We start from the raw sequence: 7,953 nt of genomic DNA on the forward strand, positions 1-7,953 counted from the left end.
GAAGGGCCTGACTGAAGGAGACAGCGTTTGAGCTGGGCTTGGAGGAAGAGGATTTTGCCGGAATGAGGAAAGGACAGCCCAGGTATTGGGAACAGGTACAAAAGGCACAGGGCTTGAACTTGTGCTCTGGAGGGGCAGCCTCTGGTGTGACTAGAGGGTAGTGTGAAAGGGCAAAGAATTCATACATTCATTTTCAGCAAATATTTGTATAACACCTGCTAAGTTGAAGGCACTGTTGTAGGAAGTAGCAAGAGAACAAAGTTCTTGCCCTTACGTACTTTACATTCTCGTGGGGGAGGGAGATGAATAAATAAGTCAATATATGGAGTGTCAAGTGGTGGTAAATGCTTTGGAGAATAACAAAAGAAGATGAAGAGGTGAGGGAATGTGGTAGGTGATCAGGGAAGTCCCCTCTATTAAGATGTCGATGGAGCAGAGCCTTGAAGTGAGAAACAAGCCATTGGATATCTGGGAGAGTGGAGATGGGGTGGGAGGGTGTGTTCTGGGAGAGTGGAGATGGGGTAGGAGGGTGTGTTCTGAAGCAGAAGGAATAGTATGTGCAAAGTCCCTGAGGCACGATTGTGCTTGGCATGTTTGAGGAATAGTAAGGAAGCCAGTGGGGCTGGACAGGGGAAAGTGAGTGAGGGCAGGGCAGTAGAGGATGAGATCAGGGAGGCTAGGCTGGCAGGGCAAAGGAGGGAGGTGGATGATGTAGGTCCTTGTAAGTCATAGTTTGAACTTATAATGCAGTTGGAGAGACAGACATATTTGTTTGTGAAGAGTTCTCAGTGCTATGCCAAATCTTGGGCTTTATTCTGTGCTAGGTGAAGATGTTTAAGCAACAGAGCAATCCAGCCAAGTTTATATTTTAGAAAGATAACAGCGTCACTATCCAAGACACATTGTAGACTACGTATATAGTATGTAGTATATAGTATGCCTGCCCTTCTATAAAACACAGGATATCTGTTAGGTACAAATACTTACAAACAAGATACAAGTGTGAATGTAAGCACTTGGGAAATATCTGAAAGAACCACACAAGAAACTGGGAGAGTGGGACAACTTTCCATGTCCCGTATGATTGGAATTCTGAAGGGTACACACACGAACTAATGGACGTGTGCTACCAGCCTCCGGCTAAGGAGGGAAATTGCAGGCATCAGAACCCTCTTTACTAATCAAGCGCGTTAATCCGCCTGCGTGGCGACGTCATCTCGACGCGCAGGTGGTGCATGCGCAGTAGAAGGTTGTCCGCGAGCTGCGTGGGCTTGTGCCTAGGCGCCTGTGGTTTGTGGCCTTGTGCTGGCATCGGGGGCAGCGGGTTGACGACTTCTGTCACTCCTGGCGTTGGGTGGGTGGTATCTTGGGGGTGACGTGAGCCAGTGGCATCAGGCCCGCGGGCGCTGGGGTCAGTGTCGCGGCTTTTCCGGAGGTTCGTTGGCACAAGGAAGGGTGGAAAGCACATCCCGGAAAGGTAGTATGCCTTGGCCCCTGGGCGTTGCCGGTGGAGCTCAGAGCCCCTGGGCCTGGGCTTCGTCTCTTGTGCTGTCGCCTGTGACAGTTGCCCCCGCGCGCTGGCCCGTCCGCACTGTACTAGGGGGTATTGGTCGTCTCGCAGCTCAGTTCACAGTAGCTGAAAGGGACAGTGTGTGAGGTTCTGATTTCCCCCCATCGTTTCAAAAGGGAGGCTCTGGCCATGGCTCCTCGGGTAAAATGCAGAGGGACTGCTTTTTAAGATGGGACTGTCAGTGTTGGGGACACTCCTTAATTGCCAACATGGAATCCCCTTCAGTTCCGCAAGCTGTGTTGTTTAGGCACAGAAAATGTGCATACTAGTTACTGGAACTAAGTTTGAGTAAAAAAACGCACCATTAGCGCCGAATTTTCCATCAAGACAGTTGATTTGTGTTGTCTCTTGGAATGATAAAGGGCGTACTGTTGCTTCCTAACCGGTGTCATTTGAGAGATCTACCTCTGTACGTTCAGATGATTAATTTTGAGGCTTTGCACATGTGTGTAGTAAACCCTTTAATTCCCTAAGACCTTCTTTTCCTCCATTTCGTACCGCATTAACCCCGCTTCACTTTATCTCCTGAATTTCTCCCGAAGCTGTCAACTCTTCCTCAACATCCTAATACTGAACTTGCCTGTCTGTTGCAATTAGGTCCTAACTAGTGTCCATATATCTTGTTTCCTTCCAATCCATCCTGCATACTAGAAAGTGTGTGATGTTCTGATTTCCCCCCATCGTTTCAAAAGGGAGGCTCTGGCCATGGCTCCTCGGGTAAAATGCAGAGGGACTGCTTTTTAAGATGGGACTGTCAGTGTTGGGGACACTCCTTAATTGCCAACATGGAATCCCCTTCAGTTCCGCAAGCTGTGTTGTTTAGGCACAGAAAATGTGCATACTAGTTACTGGAACTAAGTTTGAGTAAAAAAACGCACCATTAGCGCCGAATTTTCCATCAAGACAGTTGATTTGTGTTGTCTCTTGGAATGATAAAGGGCGTACTGTTGCTTCCTAACCGGTGTCATTTGAGAGATCTACCTCTGTACGTTCAGATGATTAATTTTGAGGCTTTGCACATGTGTGTAGTAAACCCTTTAATTCCCTAAGACCTTCTTTTCCTCCATTTCGTACCGCATTAACCCCGCTTCACTTTATCTCCTGAATTTCTCCCGAAGCTGTCAACTCTTCCTCAACATCCTAATACTGAACTTGCCTGTCTGTTGCAATTAGGTCCTAACTAGTGTCCATATATCTTGTTTCCTTCCAATCCATCCTGCATACTAGAAACCTTAAAAGCAAGTTGGAACATTGCTCATAAACATCGCTCAAAAACATTGTTTTGAGAATAGAAAACAAACTGTTGGCCTTTAACGCTCTGCGTGGTCTAGAGTCCTCTCTGCTTCTCTAGCCCCATCTTGTGCCACTGTTGCCCTCACTTTGTATGCTTCAGATACACTGAATTAACCTTAGTTCTAACTCATCTTACAGAAGTCAGTTCAGATATTATTTTTCACTGTGATTCCTAGCATTAAGGAATTTTATTATCAGGTTTTGTATAAGGACTAAAAGTAAATTATGAAGTGGAAGAATTGAGTGTAAACTATTTCAGTCAACACGCATGTATTAATGATATGATACTTTAGTAGTCAACAGTGGGCTAGGTTCTATCAGGGATACAGAAGTTCTGGCCATCTCTGGTTTTAGATATCCCTGATTTGTTGAGACGGTTGCATTGTTTTGTTGCCTTTTATCTGTTTTCCAGATGGGAGAACAGGAACAAGGGAAGTATAGGTTATTACTAGGTGGGGTTGAATAAGTGGAGCAGCAAAATGCAAAGCAGAAAGAAGAGGGACCTACCATAGAGGGATATGATTTCCATTTTCAAGGCACATTCATCCTATGCAGGGAGACAGCCTAACATAAAATTTGCCTAACAAAAAATATATTAATAGATGGAAAGACTATCTCCCAGTTGAACAGCGGATGCCCATGTGCCACTGTTGCCCTCACTTTGTATGCTTCAGATACACTGAATTAACCTTAGTTCTAACTCATCTTACAGAAGTCAGTTCAGATATTATTTTTCACTGTGATTCCTAGCATTAAGGAATTTTATTATCAGGTTTTGTATAAGGACTAAAAGTAAATTATGAAGTGGAAGAATTGAGTGTAAACTATTTCAGTCAACACGCATGTATTAATGATATGATACCTTAGTAGTCAACAGTGGGCTAGGTTCTATCAGGGATACAGAAGTTCTGGCCATCTCTGGTTTTAGATATCCCTGATTTGTTGAGACGGTTGCATTGTTTTGTTGCCTTTTATCTGTTTTCCAGATGGGAGAACAGGAACAAGGGAAGTATAGGTTATTACTAGGTGGGGTTGAATAAGGGGAGCAGCAAAATGCAAAGCAGAAAGAAGAGGGACCTACAATAGAGGGATATGATTTCCATTTTCAAGGCACTTTCATCCTATGCAGGGAGACAGCCTAACATAAAATTTGCCTAACAAAAAATATATTAACAGGTGGAAAGACTATCTCCCAGTTGAACAGCGGATGCCCAGGACCCGTTTCATTGCTGTCAAAGTTCCTTTAAAAAAGGTGAGCGAAACTTAATACCGTATTCTTCCAGAAATCTGAATTCCCCATATAGAGCCCTGGCTCTCAACACCGTCGTACTCCATTTTCCCTTTTTATAAGCAAATACTTTTTACTACCTCTTTTTCTATCCAGAAATGGAATTCATAGATAATTTCAACCTACTTTTCTACTTAATTAATAAAAAAAAAAATGGAATGCCCTAACTCTAAATAAAGAATAACGTAATTTATAAGAAAGCAGTATGTATCTCTGTATGTAAATGTTTGGGGATGACTATACTAGAAATAAAGAAATAGTTACTTGTACCATGAATGCAAAAAACTGCTTGGAGCTGGCAATACAGCGGTAGGCAAAATTGATGTGGTCCCTGCCTTCTGGGAGTTTACAGTCAGGTTAGAAGACCAACGTGAAATAAACAAAGATAGAAATAACTATATAGAAGTGAGCTTATTTTCTTCCGTCTAATTATATGTTTGTAAACTAGGTTGTCCTAACTTGTATCTGTTCTTTATCCAAATAGTAATTGAGTACTGTTGTCCCATTTGTAATTATGTGGAAGTTTTCAGAATTGTAAATATATGCTTGTGGATTGAAACTTGGATAGACTATGACTTTCCCAGATATCGTTAAAGCTAGTGATCTTTTTACTCATTCATTCATTCATTCAATAATTCTGACCTTGCTGACTCAGTTTAGCCAACTCAAATGTTTGTGAAGAGTACTAACAGTGTATGTATGCCATCTGCTGATGGCAGATATCTGCTCCTTCCAGAATTTAGAAATTAGAGACAGGAGAAGATCGTGGAAGAGTAGGACGCGGAGATCACCTTCCTCCCCACGGATACATCAGAAATACATCTACACGTGGAACTGCTCCTACAGAACACCCACTGAATGCTGGCATAAAACCTCAGACCTCCCAAAAGGCAAGAAGCTCCCCCAGGTACCTGGGTAGGGCAAAAGAAAAAAGCAAAAACAGAGACAAAAGAATAAGGACGGGACCTGCACCAGTCGGAGGGAGCTGTGAAGGAGGAAATGTTTCCACATGCTAGAAGCCCCTTCGAGGGCAGAGACTGCAGGTGGCGGAGGGGGGAAGCTTCAGAGCCACGGAGGAGAGCACAGCAACAGGGGTGTGGAGGGCAAAGCGGAGAGATTCCCGCACAGAGGATAGGTGCCAACCAGCACTCACCAGCCTGATAGGCTTGTCTGCTCACCCGCCAGGACTGGCGTGGGCTAGTAGCTGAGGCTTGGGCTTCGGAGCTTACACCCCAGGGAGAGCACTGGGGTTGGCGGCGTGAACACAGCCTGAAGGGGTTAGTGTGCCAAGGCTAGCCGGGAGGGAGTCCGGGAAAAGTCTGCAGCAGCCGAAGAGACAAGAGACTTATCCTTGCCTCTTTGTTTCCTGGTGCGCTACAAGAGGGGATTAAGAGCACCGCTTAGAGGAGCTCCAGAGACGGGTGCAAGCTGCGGCTATCAGCGCGGACCCCAGAGACGGGCATTAGACGCTAAAGCTTCTGCTGCAGCCACCAAGAAGCCCGTGTGTGAGCACAGGTCACTATCCCCACCTTCCCTCCCGGGAGCTTCTGCAGCCTGCCACAGCCATGGTCCCGTGATCCAGGGACAATTTCCCCTGGAGAACGCACGATGCGTCTCCGGCTGGTGCAACGTCACGCTGCCCTCTGCCGCCACAGGCTCGCCCCGCATCCATACCCCTCTTTTCCCTGCGGCTTGAGTGAGCCAGATCCCCCGAATCAGCAGCTCCATTAACCCCGTCCTGTCTGAGTGAAGAACAGATGCCCTCAGGCGATCTACACGCAGAGGCAGGGCCAAATCCAAAGTTGAGCCCTGGGAGCTGTGTGAACAAAGAAGAGAAAGGTAAATTTCTCACAGCAGCCTCAGAAGCAGCAGATTAAAGCTCCACAATCAACTTGATGTACACTGCATCTGTGGAATACCTGAATAGACAACGAATCATCCCAAATTGAGGAGGTGGACTTTGGGAGCAAGATACATTATTTTTTTCCCTTTTCCTCTTTTTGTGAGTGTGTATGTGTATGCTTCTGTGTGAGATTTTGTCTGTATAGCTTTGCTTTCACCATCTGTCCTAGGTGTAAAGTAACGTGAGGAAACCGTTGTAATGTAGCATTGCCAGTGGAATTTTAGCCTTATTCAAAGAGACCGAAGAGTTTCCAAAGCCGATTCAACCTAATGTGTGAAGATTCTGAGACGTAGCATGCATCAGACTCCCCCATGGCCTTCGGAGAGCAGCTCGTAGGACACACATTTTACACATCCTTCACTGTCGGCAATGCTACCGTGCTCACTGAGGTGAGTGCAGGTTTCAAGTGCCTCTTGTTAATATGCCTGGTTGTGCCCTTAAGGGCGCCCGGCGCACTTGACTTCCATTAGATCATCCACCTAAGGAGAGGGCTCGGCACGTAGAATTCCCTGCAGTCCCCAGGAAGCAAGCCCTACTCTCTGTGTTAGAGAGACAGGTCTCCCCAGGTAACACTAAAGACTCGGCCTTTCAAATGATTCCACCAGTGGTCACCGTTCCCAATGAAAGCTGCCCTCAGCAAAACTCCTCTGAGCAATGCCAGGGCTCCACAGAGAGTGGCAATTTCTCCTTCTGTAACGTTACCTTTTTCTCACCCACCAGGAAGCAAGGCCCCTCCCATGGCATTGCAAACAGGCTTTCGGCCTCAGGAAGAAAAGTCCTTCTCCCCATCAGACCTCCAATTGCACTGGGTATTCCATCCTTCCTAATACTACTCTTCACTGAAACGTCCGTGCCTGTCCTTGGTACACATGGGTGTGAAGAAAGGCCTTGTACACCAGACCTCTCTAATTGCACTGGGTATTCCATCCTTCCTAATACTGCTCTTCACTGAAACGTCCGTGCCTGTCCTTGGTACACATGGGTGTGAAGAAAGGCCTTGTACATAGGAGAGGAATCTGTTTCTGCTAGGAGGGGTGAAAACTTGTGTCTTAACCATTCTTGGTCAAACACCTTATGGAGAAGCATTTCAACTGTGGCCCATATAAGTCTCGAAAAGACCAGTCTTCCCCCAATGCTTTCATCTCTTGGTCACTGGCCTAAGGTCAGTCTCCCAGTCTTTGGTATGTTCTCCCGTTCCTCCTAGTAGCTTGCAAAAATCCGTATGTTTTACCCAGTAGGATGCAAGCCTTGCAACAGTGTTAAAGGCATTCATTTCTAGTCACTCTAGGAAATTAACCTAAGTCCGTCTCTTCATTTAGCTGGAGATGCAAGAATATTGCCGAGCTCAGGAACAATTCACGAAGTCCTACTTCCTTTGGGAATGATTTGTTTTGTTTTTTTACAGAAAAAGTACATCATGCCTGAAATTCCTCTCCTCTCGCTTTCAGAAGACACATAGGATTACTGCACAGAACACAAGCCTGTTTAGGCAGTGGAAGTGCTTTCTCTCCAAGTCACCTTTGCACCTCTTAGCTGAATGCAGTTGTAAACTAACATGGGGGAAAAAATCGCACTGTAGGTAGTTGTTTGAATTACAGCATTTGTTTATAAATAATTGTTGAACAAGTTAAAATAAATTTCAGAGTTGGGAAAAATACCGGCAACAAGTTTAATTACTTGTCAGTGAATAATAACTGCATTCAGACAATTTAGGATTGAACTTCTTTTAAATTAAAAAAAAGTAGAAATCCTTGTTATTTTAAAGTCTTTAAAGAAAAGTATTTGTTTAAGGATTACCTATGCTAATTAAGTGGTGTTGATTTTGGTTACCTTATCAGCACACAGTCCTCTGCCTATTAGATCATTTTGTGGACTGGTTTGATTTTAGCCAGATTATCC

General features: G+C 45.1%; 1 long non-coding RNA gene across 3 annotated transcripts in view; it reads left to right on the forward strand.

The window, feature by feature from the left end:
- Positions 1 to 7,610, forward strand: part of LOC112412485 (uncharacterized) — a 16,644-nt gene extending 9,034 nt beyond the window's left edge. Inside the window, exons 3-5 of one of the 3 annotated variants that reach the window (XR_003005815.1) lie at positions 4,040 to 4,115; positions 6,224 to 6,443; positions 6,775 to 6,835. This is a non-coding gene — a long non-coding RNA (uncharacterized LOC112412485). Of the gene's footprint in view, positions 1 to 4,039; positions 4,116 to 4,870; positions 5,024 to 6,223; positions 6,444 to 6,774; positions 6,836 to 7,459 lie in introns of those variants that run through there. The other 2 variants (XR_003005817.1, XR_003005816.1) reach the window with 2 other exon arrangements.
- The last annotated feature ends 343 nt before the right edge of the window (positions 7,611 to 7,953 follow it).

Source organism: Neophocaena asiaeorientalis, unplaced genomic scaffold (assembly GCF_003031525.2).
Source record: "Neophocaena asiaeorientalis asiaeorientalis breed wild unplaced genomic scaffold, Neophocaena_asiaeorientalis_V1.1 scaffold296, whole genome shotgun sequence".
Taxonomy (NCBI): domain Eukaryota; kingdom Metazoa; phylum Chordata; class Mammalia; order Artiodactyla; family Phocoenidae; genus Neophocaena; species Neophocaena asiaeorientalis.